The sequence below is a fragment of the Canis aureus genome, chromosome 15 (assembly GCF_053574225.1).
Source record: "Canis aureus isolate CA01 chromosome 15, VMU_Caureus_v.1.0, whole genome shotgun sequence".
Taxonomy (NCBI): domain Eukaryota; kingdom Metazoa; phylum Chordata; class Mammalia; order Carnivora; family Canidae; genus Canis; species Canis aureus.
Window position 1 is genome coordinate 40,271,799 of NC_135625.1, and position 20,253 is coordinate 40,292,051.

General features: G+C 36.1%; 1 protein-coding gene across 1 annotated transcript in view; it reads left to right on the top strand.

The window, feature by feature from the left end:
- The window catches only part of ADAM9 (ADAM metallopeptidase domain 9), a 137,957-nt gene that overhangs the window by 44,697 nt on the left and 73,007 nt on the right, over positions 1 to 20,253 (top strand). The window lies entirely within an intron of this gene.

Here is a 20,253-nt window from a genome sequence, read left to right on the forward strand (position 1 = left end):
AGACAAAAAGGAGGAGAAAGCAGAGTTAAAAATTAGTGAATGTTTTTTACGTGTTAGGTACTGTTCTAAGCACTTAAAATGCATTAATCTTTAATGCTCAGAAACCTGATGAGATGTGGGTATCTCTAGTGAAGGATGAAGAAAGTGAGGTGACACATCACAGTAAGTGTTGAAGCTGAGATTTCAGGTCAAGAGGTCTGGATCCGGAGCCTGTGATCTTAGAGCCCCTTTCTCTGCCAGGGTTCAAAAGTAATCACTGTAGAGAGTCTTTAGGTGAAATACCATTGAGTCATTGGGCTTCTTTTTGTTGCAGATTTGTCACAAGGGAACAAGGTTCCTACCTAATTCAGTAGGCAGAAATGCTAAATAGAGAGCTGGACATAGTCACAATGCATATGTGAGTAGAAGTTGAGTCAGAGAAAAAATTAGTTGTGGAAGGTGTTCATCTTTTCCAAACACAAATGAAAATTTCATATGGGGAATATCCATAGCCCCAAGTGTTCATTTCCTTTCCTACCTCCCTCAAGTTCCTGGAGCACAGAAAGAATAATAATAACTGCTCTTAGCCAGCTCTTTATCTTCAGATCTGAAAGTACAGTTCTCATTAAATTATGGTGTAAAGGAAAGTATTCAAGCAGAATTTGCTGCAGGATTTATCTGTTTTTGAGCAAATACTAGGCTGAAAAATAGGTATGGAAAAGTTAGAACATAGAAAAACTATATTTAATAAAAAAAGTAATTATATTCACAAGAAGAATCTTATGTTTGTAAAAGATTTTCTGTAGGAGACGGAAATAAATTTAGCATTTGCTTTGGCTGGAAGTGAAGTTGAAGAAGACATGAATTCAGGGAATAAGAACTGAATACTCAGCCATGAGGTAAGAAAGGAGACTAAGATGAAAACAGTGGCATGCAGTTAGGAAAGGCTTGTCCTGAAACAGTGCTATAGTGGAATTTAAAATGGTGTAAGAAGCAATGAAGAATGGATCCATACTTTATTCATTCACTCATCAAGTATTTATTTGTTCATTTTTAAATTTTATTTTTTTAAGATTTTTAAATTTATTAGAGAGAGAGGGAGAGAGAGGGCATGTGAGTGAGTGCAAGTGAGCAGGGGGCAGGGGCAGAGGGAGATGGAGAGAGAAACTTAAGCAGACCCTATGCTGAGCTCAGAGCCTGACGCGGGGTTCAATCTCAAGACCTTGAGATCACGACCTGAGCTGAAACCTAAGAGTCAGATGCTTAACCCACTGAGCCACCCGGGTGCCCCTTGTCAAGTATTTATTGAGTGCTGACTAGGTGCTAGACTTTGTTTTAGGCACTTGGAATATCTTAGTGAATTAGAAAAAGACTTGCCCTTCATGGAGTTTACATTTTCATGGGAGAAGACAAACTAGTAACATAATAAATACATCAGTAATACAGAACATTAGGTGATAAGTGCTATGGAAAATAAAATAAAAGAATAGGATTAGAAGATTGGGAGGTCCAGGTGTTGTGGTGGTGGTAGTAGTGGTGATGGTAGAAGTCAGGTTGTAATTTTAAATTTGTGTTGTCAGGGTAAGCTTCTTTGAGGTGATATTAGACTAAATACTTGAAGGAGATAAGTAGAAAGCTCTGTGGGTATCTGAGGGAAACGCGCCAAGTATAAAGGAAGAAGTATGGCTAGACTTTTTTTCAAGATGGAAGAATTTACAGCAGGTTTGTATGCTAATAGGATTAATTTAGTGGAGGAGTAAAGTTGGTGATCTGGGACAAAGAGGGGAACATTGCTGTAGTAGACCTTGAGTAGGTGAGAGGGTGTGGGTTCTGGGGCACAAGTGGAGGGGTTTGTTCTAATGAAGCTCAGAGTATCTGTAGTAATAGGAAAAAATGGATGTAGCTGCTGGTAGATAGATATATGTAGTGGTGGGAGCCTGTGGTTCAGTTTTGTCAGTGAAGTAAGAAGTAAGTTGAAAGGCTAGGGAGGAGCTATTGGGGATTTCAGGAGATAGGAAAAGGTATGAAATAGTCATGTGGTAGAATGGAAGAATAAATGGAGTAGAGGGCAGTTTTATTTTATATATTTTTTAAAAAAATGTTTTATTTATTTACTCATGAGAGACACAGAGAGAGAGGTAGAGACATAGGCAGAGGGAGAAGCAGCTCCCTGTGGGGAGCCCGATGAGGGACTCAACCCCAGAACCCTGAGATCATGACCTCAGGTGAAGGCAGACACTCAACTCCTGACCCACCCAGGTTCCCCTAGAAGGCAGTTTTAAAGGGTCACTTGAGATTCATAGTCATGAATTTTAAGTGAGATTAGTTTGTGGTTGTGTCTTTTCAGGCAGGTATGTTCAACTGCATAGGTGCATAAGAGAGTGATGTTAACCAGGTTGTAGTTAGGCCAAATACAATGAAGTAAGAGAAGGGCAAGGAAGTCAGATCTGTTTGCAAAGGAGTAATTATGATGGACCATGACATTTAAGATGGATAAGGCTTAGGAAAGGGGGGACATCAAGTGGATAAGGGAAACACTAATGAAATGGATGTGCTTGTGGGATGAGAGTTACGTTGGAGTATAAAGGTGTACCCAGGGAAAGTAAGATGTGTAAAATTGAGATTATAAATTATAGTAATGGTAAGATGTCCACTAAAAGCCTAGAAATGAGTGGTTGGATGGTGGAGGATTAGATTATTGGAGGACAGGAATTGAAGCCATGGAGAGAGCCCAAGGGACTAATAGGATTATCCATCTGCATATTGCAATCAGCAAAAATAAAGACAAGGATAGTGTTAGAGTGACAATGTTAGTGAGAAGGACATGAGAGGCAGTAACCCCAGGGATTGGTAGATGTTAGTAATCAAGGTAGCTGATAGTTTAATTTTATGAGATTCAGAGCTGGGAGATTTTAGGAAGGAGCAAGAAAGAATGACCTGGAAGCAGCAATCTGGAGGAAGAACACTATATTCTATTTCTAGTTGTATGAGGGTTCTGGGGAAAAGCTGCTACTCCTTGAGAACATTCTCATGGAAGCTATGAAATCAGAGAATAGCTGAATTTCAAGTAGAGCTTGACAGTGAAAGGTACTTTCAGAGAAGAGGTTGAGGATATCAGAGTTTTGCTGATGATGCACTGTGGATTCCAGGGTGCATAATAAGGTAATGGGAAGGAGACAAAGGCCTTCACAGACAGCTACAGCTTCCTATAATAATAAATGTAAATAGGACTAAAGGACATGAGATTTGTCCCGGTGACTGAGGCAGGGAGTGGTTCTGCGGCTGCCTGTGTTAGGAAATGGAGCAGGGGTGAAGTTTTTGGGATTCCCTTGTGAACAGTAGATCCAGGAGGTCTGAATTTATCTCAGTCCTAGCATGGGAACTCATTGGCCCTGATTGGGTAACTTCTCCGTAATGCCTGTTTCGAAAAAGATTGCAACTTAATCTTGATAAGCTTTCCCAGATTGCAGGGAGAAAGGACAGAGATGAACTGTTAGAAGGATGGAGTAGATCTGGAGAACACAGTGGAAAGAATGGTTTGTGGGCCATTGGATTTAGTGGAGGAGCAACCAGAACAAATGGAACTTGAAAGAAATACATAATATTAAAAAAAAATTAAACCCGTTGAGTGGGGGAGGTATAAAATCACAGACAATTGAAGAAATATACGTCGGACTACATTTTAAGTTGTCATAATAATGACCTCAAGGTAGAATTGAAAACAAGATGTACGTTTCTAATTCATAAGGACAATTTTTTTTTTTTTTTCAAGTGGGCTCCACACCCAACATGGGGCTTGACCTCATTACCTTGAGATTAAGTGTCACCTGCTCTACTGACTGAACCAGCTAGGCTCCTCAGGACAAAAAATTTTTAGTGAAAATATTCTACATAGAAAAAAAAAAGAGCCTAAAAGAACATATTGTTAAGGTGTTACAAAATACAAAGTATAAGGTACAATAATTTAAGACCAAATATAACGGTTAATATATGGAATGCCTCTCAGATTAGGTCTCAAACCACTATAATTAAATGTTTTATCTAGGAAACATACCTGACACAAAGAGACTCACAATAAGGCAAACATGATCACTTTTCATTTTTGGGATGTACAGTCATTAATAAACATTTATCATAATTGTTGATATCATGTTATTAAAATATATAATGTGAAAAGCATGTAAAGGGAAAATGAGCACATTTCAGGAAATTTTAAAACAGCTTTCTTAATCACTAACAGATTATATAAATGAAACATAAGATTATAGAGGTTTAAATAAATATTAATATGGTTGATTTAATGGATAAAAATATAACTATGTACAAACAGAACATATATCTTCATTTCAGGTGTTCAGGAATCTCCACAAAAATTGACTATATATTTTGCCAATGACTATATATTTTGCCAAAGACTTATATAATTGAGAAAAGAAGCAGAAACAGAACAGGGTTGGGCAGCCCCGGTGGCACAGCGGTTTGGTGCCACCTGTGGTCCGGGGTGTGATTTGGAGACCCAGGATCGAGTCCTACATTGGGCTCTCTGCATGGAGCCTGTTTCTCCCTCTGCCTCTCTCTTTCTCTATGAATAAATAAATAAAATCTTAAAAAAAGAAAAAAAAAAGAAACAACAGGATCTCATTCTTGGGCCACAGTGTAGTAAAACTAGATGTTAATACCAAAAACCCTAAATGAATTGATAATTTAAAAACACTCTCCTAAGTAAATCTTGTATCAGAGGTCTAAAGGCTAATTATAAAATATTTTGAATAAGATGGTATTATGAATATTAGGTTTAAAACCTACTGTGTATTAAAACTTCAACATGAATGAATATAAGATGATCTTGAATATAAGGTGATCTCCCATTTTCCCCATGAGAACAGGCAAGGAGTGTTTTGGGGTTAGCTTAAGTACGTAACCTGGTAGGGATGTAGAAAATATAAAAGGAGAGAATTGTTCAGGATCATGGGGAGAAATAACTATGGCTGTAGGAGAGACTGACCATTGAGGAGTTGAAGTAGAGGGAAATTGCCAACATCAGGTGACCTGATAGAGTGAGACTCAGAGGAATAATCAGTCTTGTTCCTCTGCCAGTGCCTCCAATTGGGCACATTTCATTGGATGCAGTCTGTATAGGTCAACCTCCTAAGCAAAGAACACAGTGGAGAAGGATGGGGATAAGATTGGAGGAAAGACCATAACATATTGGGCATACATGGTACTATCAGTACCATTAGCTTATCTTGGTTTGGATTTTCTAGCTTAGTGTGATGAATAAGAAGATGATTTAAGAATAAATATTTGAAAAGAGGGGATAGTGAACGATGTTAATGATTGTCTAGTTTTGAAAAGCAAGGGAACCAATTAAATAGTATTAGAAATACAGTTTTAAAGTAAATAGATTTCCAATAGACCAGTTACAACTACTTTGAAATATGTGAGGAAAAAACTGTATTTGCCAAAAAATTATATTTGTCAAAAATTCTGAATATCTTGAGATCAACTTAATAGCAAATAGCATTTGTTTAAAGAACACACTTTACTGAAAGTCAGAATATGTAATTTGAGTAAAGGCAGTGTTCTTTTATGAGAAGATTAAATATTGGAAATATATTTTTATCAAATTAACTCAAATTATTATTAATACCAATCAAGTTCCAGATATGTGTATATTTCTTTCATTCTAGAACTTGACAAAAATAAATTTAGAGTCAATTTGGAAGAGTAATTTTGCAAAAGTAGTGAAGAAAATATTGAAAAAGAAGACCTTTAAAGAAGGATTTTGGTATGAACTATTATATTTGGGAATTGTATAATATTAACTTAAATGCATGGTAAACATATCAACAGTCTCAAAGTAGAAACCTCAGAAATAGTAAAAGTGTTTTTTTTTTTTTTTTTTTTTTTTTTTGAGATGGGGTTATTCAGTAAATGAGGCTCAAATGGTTTGTTAAGAATTTGGAAAAAATCACCATACAGTATGCATTAAATTCCAAATATATAACGAAATAGTAGAAAATGTGACTTAATGGATATAATCTTGGATAGAGAAAGGTGTTTATAAACATAAACCTTTCCACTCCCCCACCCTACCCTCAAATTATAAAGGAAACAGTGAAAGAGCAAATAGCAAAGAATACTGTTTGAAATGTCTGAGACAAAGTTTTTTGTTTGTTTTTCAAATAAAAATATAAATTTACAGATGAGCAAAGGAGAGGATATGATTGGGCAGCCTGAGTGGCTCAGTGCTTTAGCACCACCGTCAGCACAGGGCCTGATCCTGGGACCCAGGATCGAGTCCCATGTCAAGTTTCCTGCATGGAGCCTGCTTCTCCCTCTACCTGCATCTCTGCCTCTCTCTCTCTCTCTCTCTCTCTCTCTCTGTGTGTCTCTCATGAATAAATAAAATCTTTAAAATAAAAAAAAAGGAAAGGATATGATCAGGTAGCTTGTAATACAAGACATAAATAGAAAACGTCAGTAAATTTGTGAAACTTTTTCTCCACATCCCTAAACAGAAATGTAAATCAAAACAATGAAATAACTTGTTTTTAACCTATGAAACCAAAGTATGTAAGTCACCCGGCCAGTCCCTCATGCTTCTAGTGTGAAGAGCATTGGTACAGGTTTTCTGTGGAGCAGATTGGTTGTGTCTAAAACCCTAAAGATACACTTTTGAACCAGAAATTTTATATTTGGAAATTTGCTCTAGAGGAGTAATGAGAGGGTGAGCAAACAATGTGTGTATGCATTGTTCAGCAGTAAAAACCTGGGCACAACTTACAAATGTCTGAAAAAAAAACAACAAAACAGATTATTTAAAAACTATGAATCCGTAGCAAACAGAGACTGAGGCTGTGGTCTCGAGGCAGCACTTGTAATGGCTTGGTCCAAAAAGACTTCTAATGAAGGAACATTGCTTTCTAGATCTAGGAATATAAAATCTTAGAGAATAGGGATCCCTGGGTGGCGCAGCGGTTTGGCGCCTGCCTTTGGCCCAGGGCGCGATCCTGGAGACCCGGGATCGAATCCCACGTCGGGCTCCCGGTGCATGGAGCCTGCTTCTCTCTCTGCCTGTGTCTCTGCCTCTCTCTCTCTCTCTCTCTCTCTCTCAGTGTGACTATCGTAAATAAATAAATAAAAAAAAAATCTTAGAGAATAAAAGGTTTTCCACCTCCCCCAAAAGACCATAAGTGAGACCTTCACTAGTGAATGAAGGAGAGCCTGCTTCTTCTGAGGAACAAGTGAACTATCCCAGATGGCACTGCATTCCCTTCCACCGTTAACACAGAAGTACTCTGGGCAGAGGGTGCAATGGACATCAGGGAGATGGTGTTGGATGAACTCTTTAAGATCTATGGGCATTACCTCCTTAGGCAGATGGCTCTAGCCTGTGCTAGGTAAAATGGACTTCTTCCTTTAGCTGTTGGTGGTTTTTTTTTGTGATGCAACAAAAGTTACTATTTTTAAAAAAATTTCATTTAAGTTCAGTTTCCTAGATTTATTAATAGTGGTGTTTTCTGTTGCATCTTGTGGATTTTTGTTTTATTTTGTTCTGTTTTTTAGAGGAAAGCCTGACCTGTCTGCCAAGTTTATCTCTTACTCTGGCCTTTATCTTGGATTCTCTTTCTTTCTTTCTTTCTTTCTTTCTTTCTTTCTTTCTTTCTTTCTTTCTTTCTTTCTTTCTTTCTTTCCTTTCTTTCTTTCTTCTTTCCTTTCTTTCCTTTTTTCTTTCCCTTTTTCTTTCCCTTTTTCTTTCCCTTTTTCTTTCCTTTTTTCTTTCCTTTTTTCTTTCCTCTCCTCTCCTCTCCTCTCTTTTCTTTTCTTTTCTTTTCTTTTCTTTCCTTTTTTTCTTTTTTTTTTTTGATGATTGCTTCCTATAAAACTATAAAAGCTGTAACCCCATGTCAGCTTTCTGATGTTTAACAACCTCATCAACCTCATGAGACTGAGCGAGTTCACCTGTTTTTTCTAAGGGTTTCTTAGTCCTAACTGAGTACCCTTTGGGTTTATTGGACTCCTTGGTGCCTAACTACAGAAATAGAAGCACTAAGGTTACCTTTTGCTGGACCTTCTTGTTCCTTTTTTTTTTTTTTTTTTTTAAAGATTTTATTTATTTATTCATGAGAGACACAGAGAGGCAGAAACATAGGCAGAAGGAGAAGCAGGCTACCCGTGGGGAACCTGATGTGGGACTTGATCCCTGGATTCCGGGATCACGTCCTGAGCCAAAGGCTGAACCACTGAGCCACCCAGGTGTCCCTTTTTGTTCTGATAGAACTTGTGATGTGTTCTCTTAAAACACACACACGCACACACACACACACAACAAACAAAAAACACGCTTTTATTACGAAAAATAAAGAACACACAGAAAATCTAAACAAATGTACAGCTGACCACATTTTTCTTAAGTGAACATTTGTGTAACCAACGTCAAGTCACTACCAGGACCCTCAGAGTTTCCTTCTGTAGCTTTCCCCATTATACCTTCTCCCCTAGAGTTAATTAACTTTTACCCTGATTTTTATGGTAATCATTTCTTTGCTTTTCTTTACAGTTTTGCCACATAAATATGTATTCCTACACACTTGAGTTTTTGCCTGTTTTGTGCACTTCATAGAATAGATTAGAGCAAATGAACAGCATTATACAAGTATGCTTCCTGTCACTGTGGCTTTTTTTAGTTGATGTGTTTGTGATGTTTGTCCATCCTGATACATGTAGCTGTGATGTATTTTCACTTTTGTTGCTTCCATCTTCCATAGTCTTTTGGTTTGAAGATTGCCCCCTGGGATTTTAACTCCCCTGTTGAGTTACAACTCAAAAAAAGCTTAGAGGTAGAAGTTGTGGGTAATCATCCACCATAACTGCTAAAATCAGATGTGGCTGAAGAAGATGTATTGTGGGGTGCAGTGATTGCTGACTGCATATCTCTCCATCAATTGTTATTCTCTACTTTAAACTTTAGCTAATGAGTTGGGTATATAGTTGTATGTTACTGTGCTTTTCCTTTGCATTTCCCTAATTACTAATAAGATTAGATTAAATCACCTGTTTATGTTTATAGGCCATTTGGATTTTGTGTTTTTGTGAAGATACTGTTCAGTCCCATTCTCCTTGGTTTTGCTATTGGATTGATATTTTTATTGATTTGTAGAAGTTCTTTATAAACTTTTTGGTGACTTTTAGTGAAAATTTTTAATTTTGATATAGTCATATATGTCAATCTATTCCTTTATGACTATTGCTTTTTGTATCTTGTTTAAGAAATTCTTCCCTAACTTATGTCATAGAGGTATTCTTGTGTGTTATTTTTCAGACTCTTCATCTGTTTTAACCTTCATATTTAGGTCCATAACCCACCCAGAATTACTGTTTGTGCATTGTGTTGGGTGGAGGTCAGGCTTTTTTCCCAGTATGAGTGCTTTGTTGAATTGGCACCATGTGTTAAAAAGATATCCCTTTCATTGCTACTTTGCATATTTTTGTCATAAATCAAGTGTTTGCAAATATATGTATCTGTTTCTGGGCTCTTCAGCTGCATTTGTTTATTAGTCAATATTTATATCACTACTGTAGTTCCTAATTATCACAGCTTTAGAATTGGTTGTATAAAGTTATCCTACTTTGACCTACTTGTTTACGAGTGTCTTGGCTGTTTTTGGCTTTGTCTGTGTAGATTTTAGAATTAAGTCATCCAAATCCACAAAGAGTCTTATTGGGGATTTGATTGATACTGTTTTAAATCTCTAGATTAGTTTGATGAAGAATTAACATTTTCAATAAGGAGTCTTCAAGTCCATGATCTTTAATTCGTTTTATATTTATCTATAGAGATTTAAACTTCTTTTGTTAGTATTATTCCTATACTTTATATTTTTATGTGCTATTATAAATGATTTCTCTTTTAAAAATTAACTTTATGATTTTTTGTATAAAAATAAAATTGATTTCTTATATTTATTTTATATCTAGTGGCCTATTGGTGCTACACACTTATATTCTTTTAAATTTTAACTTATATAATCATATCTGGCAGTAATGATAGTTGTGTTTCTACCTAATAAATCCTTATATCTTTTATTTATTTATATTACCTGGCTATACTGGCTAAGACCTCCTGTACAATATTCAAGTAGATGTGGTGGTAATGTGCATCAGTCTTACTTTTTTTTTTTTTAACAAATAAATATAAAATGTTATATTATATAAAATATAAAATTAAATATAAAAATTAGATATAAAATTATTAAAATATTATTAAAATATATTTAATAAATAAATATAAAATATAAAAATAAATATATTATAAATATAAAAAATATAAAATTATTAAAATATTATTAAAATATATTTAATAAATTAAGTATAAAAATATAAAAATAAATATATTATTAACAAATAATATAAAATGTTATATTAATTTCACACTGTACAACATAGTGACTTAACAATTCTATACATTATAGTATGCTCACCACAAATATAGTTACCATATGTCACCTACATTGGTATTAAAAGGAAAGCTTTCAGCATTTTACAATTAAATATGATGTTTGCTAAAGATTTTGCAGATACTGTTCTTTATCTTTTCTTTTGCAAGTTTTTATTTAAATTCCAGTTGGATAACATACAGTGTAATATTAGTTTCAGGTGTAGAATTTATTCATCACTTACATACAACATCCAGTGCTCATCACAAGTGCCCTACTTAATATTCATCACCCATTTAACCCATCCCCTGCCCACCTCCCCTCCAGTAACCCTTAGTTCTCTACAGTTGAGAGTCTTTTTTCTGGTTTACCCCTCTCTTTTTATCCCCTATGTTCATTTGTTTTGTTTCTTAAATTCCACATATGAGAGAAATCATATGGTATTTGTCTTTCTCTGAATGACTTATTTTGCTTAGTAATACCCTCTAGCTCCATCTATGTTGTTGCAAATGGCAAGATTTCATTCTTTTTTATGGCTGAGTAATATTCCATTGTCTATATGCCACATCTTTATCCATTCATCAGTTGATGGGCATTTGGGATCTTTCCATAATTTGGTTATTGTTTTATACTGCTATAAACATTGAGGCGCATGTATCCCTTTGAATCAGTAGTTTTGTATCATTTGGGTAAATATCCAAGTAGTGTAATTGCTGGATCATAGGGTAGTTCTATTTTTAACTTTCTGAGGAAACTCTGTTCTGTTTTTCAGAGTGACTGTACCAGTTTGCATTCCCACCAAGAGTGTAATTCTTTCTCTGCAGCAGATACTCTTAATGGGTTAAGGACCGTCTTTCTCCATCAAATTGTCTTTGTTTGTTTGTCAAAGATATGTTAACTGTATTTGTGTGGGTTTATGTCTGGACTTGATTCTCTTCCATTGATCCATTTATCTATTCTTTTGCCAATACCATGCTGTCTTGATTTACTGTAGCTTGATGATAAATCTGAAAGTGAGATACTTTCACTTTTTAAATTTTGTTCTCTTTCAGTATTGTGTTGGTTATTATGAGTCTTTAGTCTCCCCATATAAACTTTAGGTCACTTTGTTTATACTCAAAAAATAACTGGCTGGGTTAATTTTAATTGGGATTGCATTAAATCTATAGATTAAATTGGGAAGAATGGACATCTTTATGGTATTTAGTTTTCCTGTCCTTGAACATGGAATATTTCTCCATTTATTTAGGTCATTTTTGATATTTTTTTCATCAGAGTTTTGAAGTTTTTCCTCTCTAGATCTTGTATATATTTTGTTAGATTTATGCCTAAGTATTTTTGTTTTGTTTTGGTTTTGGTTTTGCTAATGTAAATGATATTGCGTTTTTAATTTCATATTCTAATTGTTGCTGGTATATAAGAAAGCAACTGACTTGTAATCTTCTTCTCTAAAAAAGAAGATTTCATTGCTTTAGTTTGCTTTAATCGCTTATTGCAGAAATTTTTTTTGTTGATTCTTTTGGAATTTTTACATAGATGACTATATCATTTGTGAACAGTTTTATTTTTGCTCAATCTGTGTCTCCATTTCCTTTTTATTGATTAGACTGTCAATCTTGTCTAATATTAATTTGGCTTTGCCAGATTTTTTTTCATGTCAAAAGTATATTTTTTCTATCCTTTCACTTTGAACCTTTCTTTACCCTTATGTTTTAGATATATTATTGAAACAACATATGTTTAGGTTTTATTTTTAAATCCAGCTTGACAGTATTTATCTCTTAATTGTATCATTTAATTTGCTTATGTTTAATGTAATTAGTAATGTACTGTATTTATTTAAGCATAGATGTAATTGATTGTAAGATACATCATTATTAACATACCACTAAGAAGGAAAAATGGTGTCAGTTAAATTAATACTTTGTTAGATGAACCTCAATTTCAGAGTATTTTAAATATGTGAGGAATGTGTTTCACAATTAATGAGATGCAGTATTTGGGTTTAAATCTAACATCCTGTGTGTTTTTTTGTCTCACTTCTATTATGTTCTTTTTAAAAAAATGTATTTATTTTGAGTTACTAGTGTGTTTTCAATATTCATTATTTTGCCTCTATTAGGATGGAAGTTATATAATCTTTGATTTTTTGGGGGGAGAGTTACTCTAAAAATTATAACCTGTCTCCTTAATTTATCATGTTTAATATAAATCATATCCTTCCTTACATAATTCAAGGACTTTAGAACAGTTTAACTTTATTTATCTACTTCCTGACATATATATGGCTATGTGTTAGGAATGTATTATTATCGCTGCTTAACAAACATTGTTCATTCCTGTTTGTTTAGATTTACTTACATAGTTATCACTTCCATTACTCTTTGGTTCTCTTGCACCTCTGATCTTCAAGTAGGTATTATTTTTTAATTATTTTGAAAAACCCTTTTTGAATTGCTTTTACTGTATGTCTGATAGTAGTTTGTCTCTTAGCCCTTCCACCCACAACAAGGGCATCTTTATTTCTCTTTTATTCTGCTTTTTAAAAACATTTATTTATTTAAATTCAATTTAGTTAACATGTAGTATATTATTAGTTTCAGGGATAGAATTTAGTGATTCATCAGTTCCATATACACCCAAGTGCTCATTATATCAAGTGTCCTCCTGAATGCCCATACCAAGTTATCCCATCCCTTTTACCACTTCTCTTTTAGTGACCCTCAGTTTGTTTTCTGTACTTAGGAGTCTCTTATGGTTTGTCTCCCTCTCTGATTTCATCTTATTTTACTTTTTCCTCCCTTCTCCTATAATCCTCTGTTCTGTTTCTTAATTTCCACATATGATTGAGATCATAGAATTGTCTTTGATTAATTTCTTTTGCTTAGCATAATATCCTCTAGTTCCATCTGCATCGTTGCAAATGCAAGATTTCATTCTATTTTATGGTTGAGTAATATTCCATTGTATATATAACACTCTTCTTTATCCATTCATCAGTTGATGGACATCTGAGCTCTTTCCATAGTTTGGCTATTGTGGACATTGCTGCTAATAAACATTGGGGTTCATGTGCCCCTTTGAATCACTATGTTTGTATCCTTTGGATAAATACCCAGTAGTACAATTGCTGGACTATAGGGTAGCTCTATTTTTCACTTTTTGAGGAACCTCCATACTGTTTTCTAGAGTGGCCGCACCAGTTTACCTTCCCACCAGCAGTGTAAGAGGGTTCCTCTATCACACTATCCTTGCCAACGTCTGTTGTTCCCTGTTTTGTTAATTTTATCCATTCTGGCTGGTGTGAGGTGGTATCTCATTGTGGTTTTGATTTTCTAGTTCCCTGATGCTGAGTGAGGTTGAGCATTATTTCATGTGTCTGTTGGCCATTTGTATGTCTTCTTTGGAGAAATGTCTGTTCATGTCTTCTGCCCATTTCTTGATTGGATTATTTGTTTTTTGGGTGTTGAGTTTGATAAGTTCATTATAGATTTTGGATACCAGCCCTTTATCTGATGAGACATTTGCAAGTATCTTCTCCCATTCTGAAGGTTGCCTTTTAGTTTTGTTGACTGTTTCCTTTGCTGTGCAGAGCTTTTTATCTTGAAGCCTGAATAGTTCATTTTTGCTTTTGTTTCTCTTGCCTGTGGTGATGTGTGTAGTAAGAAGTTGCTGTGGCTGAGGTCAAAGAATTTCCCCTAGGATTTTGATGGTTTCCTGTCTCACATTAAGATCTTTAATCCACTTTGAATTTATTTTTTTGGATTGTGTAAGAAAGTAGTCCATTCTTCAGCATGCTGCTTCAGCTTTCCCAACACCGTTTTTTGAAGAGACTGTCCTTTTTCCATTGGTTGTTCTTTCCTGCTTTGTTGAAGTTTAGCTGATCATAGATGTGAGGGTCCATTTCTGGGTTCTGTATTCTGTTCCATGATTAATGTGTTTGTTGTGGCGATACCTTACTGTCTTGAATATTATAGCTTTGTAATACTGCTTGATGTCCAGAATTGTGATGCCTCCAGTTTTGGTTTTCTTTTTCAACATTACTTTGGTTACTCAGGGTTTTTTTCTGGTTCTATACAAATTTTAGAATTGTTTGTTCCAGCTCTGGAAAAATGCTGATGGTATTTTGATAATGACTGTGTTGAATATGTGGATTGCTTTCAGTAGTATAGACATTTTTATAAAGATTTTTATTTATTTATTCATGAGAGACAGAGACACAGGCAGAGGGGTTTGAGGCTCGATCCCAGGATCACGACCTGAGCTGAATGCAGATGCTCAATCACTGAGCCACCTATCCAGATGCCCCCATAGTATAGACATTTTAACAGCATTTGTTCTTCCAATCCATGAACATGGAATGTTTTTCCATTTCTTTGTGTCTTCCTCAATTTCTTTCATAAGTGTTCTACAGTTTTCGGAACACAGATCTTTTATTTCGGTTAGGTTTATTCCTAGGTATCTTATGGAGTAAATAAGATCGATTCCTTGATTTCACTTTCTGTTGCTTCATTATTGGTGGATAGAACTACAAGAGACTTCCTGTGTAGGCTATATATCCTGCAACTTTGCTAAGTTCCTGTATCAGTTGTAGCAATTTTTTGGTGGAATCATTCAGGTTTTCTACATAGAATATGGTGTCATATGCTAAGAGTGAAAGTTTGACTTCTTGATGATTTGGATGCCTTTCGTTCTTTTTGTTGTCTGAGTGCTGAGGCTAGGACTTCCAGTACTATGTTGAACAGTGGTGGTGAGAATGGACATCCCTGTGTTGTTCTTGACCTTAGGAGAAATGCTCTCAGTTTTTCTCCAAAGAGGATGATATTAGCTGTGCGTCTTTCATATATGGCCTTTTTTGCTATTGAGCTATGTTTCCTCTATCCTTACTTTGTTGAGGGTTTTTATCAAGAAGGATGCAGTATTTTGTCAAATGCTCTTTCTGCATCAATTGAGAGGATCATATAATACTTGTCCTTTCTTTATTAATGTGGCATATCACATTGATTTGTGGATATTGAACCACCTTTGCAGCCCAGGAATAAATCACACTTGATCATGGTGAATAATTCTTTTGATATACTGTCAGATCCTATTAGCTCGTATCTTGGTGAGAATTTTTATATCCCTGTTCATTAGGGATATTGGTCTGTTATTTTCCTTTTCAGTGTGGTCTTTGTCTGATTTTTGGGATCAAGGTAATGCTGGCCTCATAGGATGAGTTTGGAAGTTTTCCTTCCATCTTTTTTGGAACAGTTTCAGAAGAATAGGTATTAATTCTTCTTTAAATGTTTGGTAGAATTCCCCTGGGAAGCCATCTGGCCCTGAACTCTTGTTTATTGGGAGATTTTTATTTACTGATTTAATTTCTTTGCTTATTATGGGTCTGTTCAGGTTTTCTATTTCTTGTTTCAGTTTTGGTAGTTGATATGTTTCTAGAAATTTATCCATTTCTTCCAGGTTGCCTGTTTTGTTGGCATGTAATTGCTGATAATATTCTCTTATAATTGCTGTGGTGTTGATTGTGATCTCTCTTCTTCATTCATGATATTATTTGTTTGGGTCCTTTCTCTTTTTTCTTTTCTTTTTTTTTTTAAAGATTTTATTTATTTATTCATGAGAGACACAGAGAGAGAGAGAGGGAGAGAGAGAGAGGCAGAGACACAGGCAGAGGGAGAAGCAGGCTCCATGCAGGGAGCTTGACGTGGGACTGAATCCCGGGTCTCCAGGATCAGGCCCTGGACTGCAGGCGGCACTAAACCGCTGCACCACTAGGGCTGCCCTTCCTTTCTCTTTTCTTTTTGATAAATCTGGTTAGGGGTTTATCCATTTCGTTAATTTTTTCAAAGAGCCAACTCCTAGTTTCATTGATCTCTTCTGTGGTTTTTTGATTTATATATCATTGATTCTGCTGTAATCTTTATTATTTCCCTTGTTCTGTTTGTTTTAGGCTTTATTTGCTGTTCTTTTTTCAGCTCCTTTAGGTGTAAGGTTAGATTGTGTATTTGAGACTTTTCTTTCTTCCTGAGGAAGCCCTGCATTACTATATACTTCCCTCATAGGACCACCTTTGCTGCATCTCAAAGATTTTGAACAGTTGTATTTTCATAATCATTTGCTTCCATGCATTTTATAAATTCTTCTTTAACTTTCTGGTTGACTCATTCGTTTTTTAGTAGAATGTTCTTTAACCTCCATGTGTTTGTGTATTGTGTAGTTCTTCCAAATTTTTCTTGTGGTTGACTTCAGGTTTCATAGCTTTGTGGTCTGAAAATATGCATGGTATGATCTCAATCCTTTTGTACCTGTTGAGGCCTGATTTATGACCCAGTATGTGATCTCTTCTTGAAAATGTTCCATGTACACTCAAAAAGATTGTGGTTTTAGGATGAAGTGCTCTGAAAAAATCTGTTAGGTTCATCTGGTTCAGTGAGTTATTTAAAGCCCTTGTTTCCAATTGTTGATCTTCTGGTTAGATGATCTGTCCATTGCTGTGAGTGGGATATTAAAGTCTCCCATTGATAATGTATTATTATCAATGGGATTCATAAGTTTGTTATTAATTGATTTATATATTTGGCTGCTCCCAATTTGGGGGCATAGATATTTACAGTTGTTAGATCTTCTTGTTGGATAGACCCCTTTATTATGATATAGTGACCTTCTTCATCTCTTATTATAGTCTTTGGCTTAAAATCTAGTTCGTCTGATATAATTATGGCTATTCCAGCATTCTTTGATGTCATTAGCATGTTAAGTGGTTCCCCACCCCCTCACTTCCAATCTGGAGGTGTCTTTGGATTTAGAATGAGTCTCTTGTAAGCAGCTTATTGCTGGGTCTTCTTTTTGTTTTTGTTTTGTTTTGTTTTGTTTTGTTTTTAATCCATTCTGAAACTCTGTTTTGATTGGAACATTTAGTTCATTTGTATTTAGAGCAATTATTGAAAGATAAGAACTTAGTGACATTGTATTGTCACTGTAATGTCACTCACTATTCCAGTAGTGGAACAGTGTTCCTGTTCCTTTCTGTTCTTTGTTACTTTTGGTCTTTCTCCACTCAGAGAGTCCCTTTTAATATTTCCTGCAGGTCTGGTTTAGTGTACATGAATTCCTTTAGCTTTTGTTTGTCTTGGAAACTCTTTATCTCCTTCCATTCTGAATGACAGCCTTACTAGGTAGAGTATTCTTGGCTGCGTATTTTTTCCCATTATTCACGTTGAATATATCATTCCAGTCCTTCCTGGCCTGCCAGGTCTCTATGGACAGGTCTGCTGCAAGCTTTATGTTTCTACCCTTTTAGGTTAAGGACCTTTTCTCCTGAGCTGCTTTTAAAGTTTTCTTTTTTCTTTGTAATTTTCAAGTTTCAGTATAATATGTTGAGGTATTGACCTATTTGTTGATTTTCAGGGGAGTTCTCTGTGCCTTTTGGACTTGAATACCTGGTTTCCTTCCCCAGATTAGTGAAATTCTCGAGTATAATTTGTTCAAATAAACCTTTTGCTCTCTTTCCTTGCTCTTCTATGGGACTCCTATAAATGGATATTATTTCACTTTATGGAATTGCTGAGTTCCCTAAGTCTGCCTTTGTGATCTAATAGTTTTCTTTCCCTCTTTTTTTTCAGCCTTAGTATTTTCCATAATTTCTTATCTTTTATATCACTGGTTTGCTCTTCTGATTCATTCATTCTTGTTTTCATGGACTCCATTTGGGACTGCATTTGGTTAAGGCATTTTTAATTTTGGCCTGACTAGATTTTAGTTCTTTTGTCTCTATAATAAGAGATTCTCTAGTGTTTTGTATGCTTTTTTCAAACCCAGCTAGTTTCTTTATAATTGTTGTTTTAAGTTCTAGTCCAGATATCTTACTTATATCTGTATTGATTAAATCCCTGGCTGTGCATACTATCTTCTGTTCTTTCTTTTGGGGTAAATTTCTGCACCTCATAATTTTGTCCAGAGAAGAAAAGAAGAAAGAAAAAGAAAATAAGCCCCCTCCCCCCCCCCCACAACAGTAACAACAACAATAATAAAAAACTTCAGTAAGTGTTACTAGTGTATGCTGTGTACATAGTACTATTACATTTTGGCTGTTCTTTCCCACTGGTCCATCCTCTACAGAGTTTCTCCTTGCTTGTAATGGGGAGTGTTTGGATCTTTAACTGGATATGCTTTGATTTGTTTAAGATAAACCTGGAAAAGAAAGGAAAAAAGGAAAAGCTTGATCCAAGACAAGAGAGAAGGAAAAGGAACAAAAATTCAGAGAAAGAAAAAAACACTATAAGTCTGATTCTAAAGAATGAGAAAGAAGTTAAAAGAGGAAAAAGAAAGAAAAAGGAAAGAAAAAAGCCTGATTTAAAAAAAAAGGGAAGGAAAGCAAACCAGCAAACAAACAAATAATTATGTCTGATACTAAAAAAAAATTAAGAGAAAAAAAGGGAAAAATATAAAATGAAAGATAAAAACATAAGAATAAATAGAAAAAGAAAAAAATTTGAAAATTTAAGGGAAAAATAAAAAGCAAGCTTGTTCCTGTTTCCACCAGAATCTTGGACATTTTGAAGCACTCTTTAATCAGGAAACTTGGTACATGTGGGGTACCTGTGTTGGTCTTCTGAGGGAGAGGCCTGCTGGGCTGGCTCAAAAGCTGACTTGTCCTTGTAAAGATGCCTCTACCAAGCACAGTGGGGCCAGGATTTAGTGGAGGGGATTCCAGCCTCCACTGGAGGTGCTGGATTTCTCTCTGAAGTCCAACTGGGATGGTGGGCAGGAGGAGGGAGGAGTGGTGGAGGGGGAAGAATATCATATCACCTCCCTCTCTTGGCCCCAGGGATGGGGACCGTGGCCACCGTTGTTCAGGAGACCATCTCAGAAAAGTGAACAATCTCCTGTGTCCTGGGTTTTCTTTAGTTCCCTGCCTTTATTTTTATTTTTATTTTTTTTTAATTTTTATTTATTTATGATAGTCACACACAGAGAGAGAGAGGCAGAGACACAGGCAGAGAGAGAAGCAGGCTCCATGCACCGGGAGCCTGACGTGGGATTCGATCCCGGGTCTCCAGGATCGCGCCCTGGGCCAAAGGCAGGCGCCAAACCACTGCGCCACCCAGGGATCCCAGTTCCCTGCCTTTAACCCTCGCTGACAGCACCCCCGGCGCCACAGATCCTCCTGTGTTTTATCTCTGATGGGTGGCTTGGACTCAAAACTCCAAGTTTTAAGGGGCCTGGAGAGGTGTGAACTCAGTCCCCGTCCCCACCCTCTGGCCTCATGGTTCGCCCACAATGTCCTGCCCTGCCCCAGAAAAGCTGCTGCAGAGTGTGTGCATGGAGGGTAGATTCACTGTGATGCACAGTGAAAAGCTGCAACCAGGTTATCTGCCATCTGCAAGAGACTCAGTCCCCTGCTCTATTCTGGTCGAGAAAAGCAGTTACACAGAGGCTTAAATCTACTGTGGCAGACAGCAGAAAGCTGCTGCAAGGTTATCTGCCCTCTGCACACACAGCTAGTGAGTGGTGCTAGCTGACCTTGTCCTTGGAGAGGCAAAATATGCTCTCCCACATGTCCTCCGGGAAGGACCGCAATCTCTTCCAGTGCGACCCAGGGGATCTCTCCACTGTGGTTTTTTGTATGACCCCTACCGGCTGGGTTCCTTCCTGCTCTCTCCCTTGCCCTGACTTTGCTCCCCTCAACTGGTTCCCTCCCTTCCCCAGCCCCATGGCTTTCCGTTTCCCCAATTCACAGCTCAGAACCTCATGTTTGCCATGTTCTCTCCCTCCAACTGTGCAGATTGTTTCCTTAATCCTCAGATTGTATTCCTAGTTGTTCAGAATAGTTGGATGT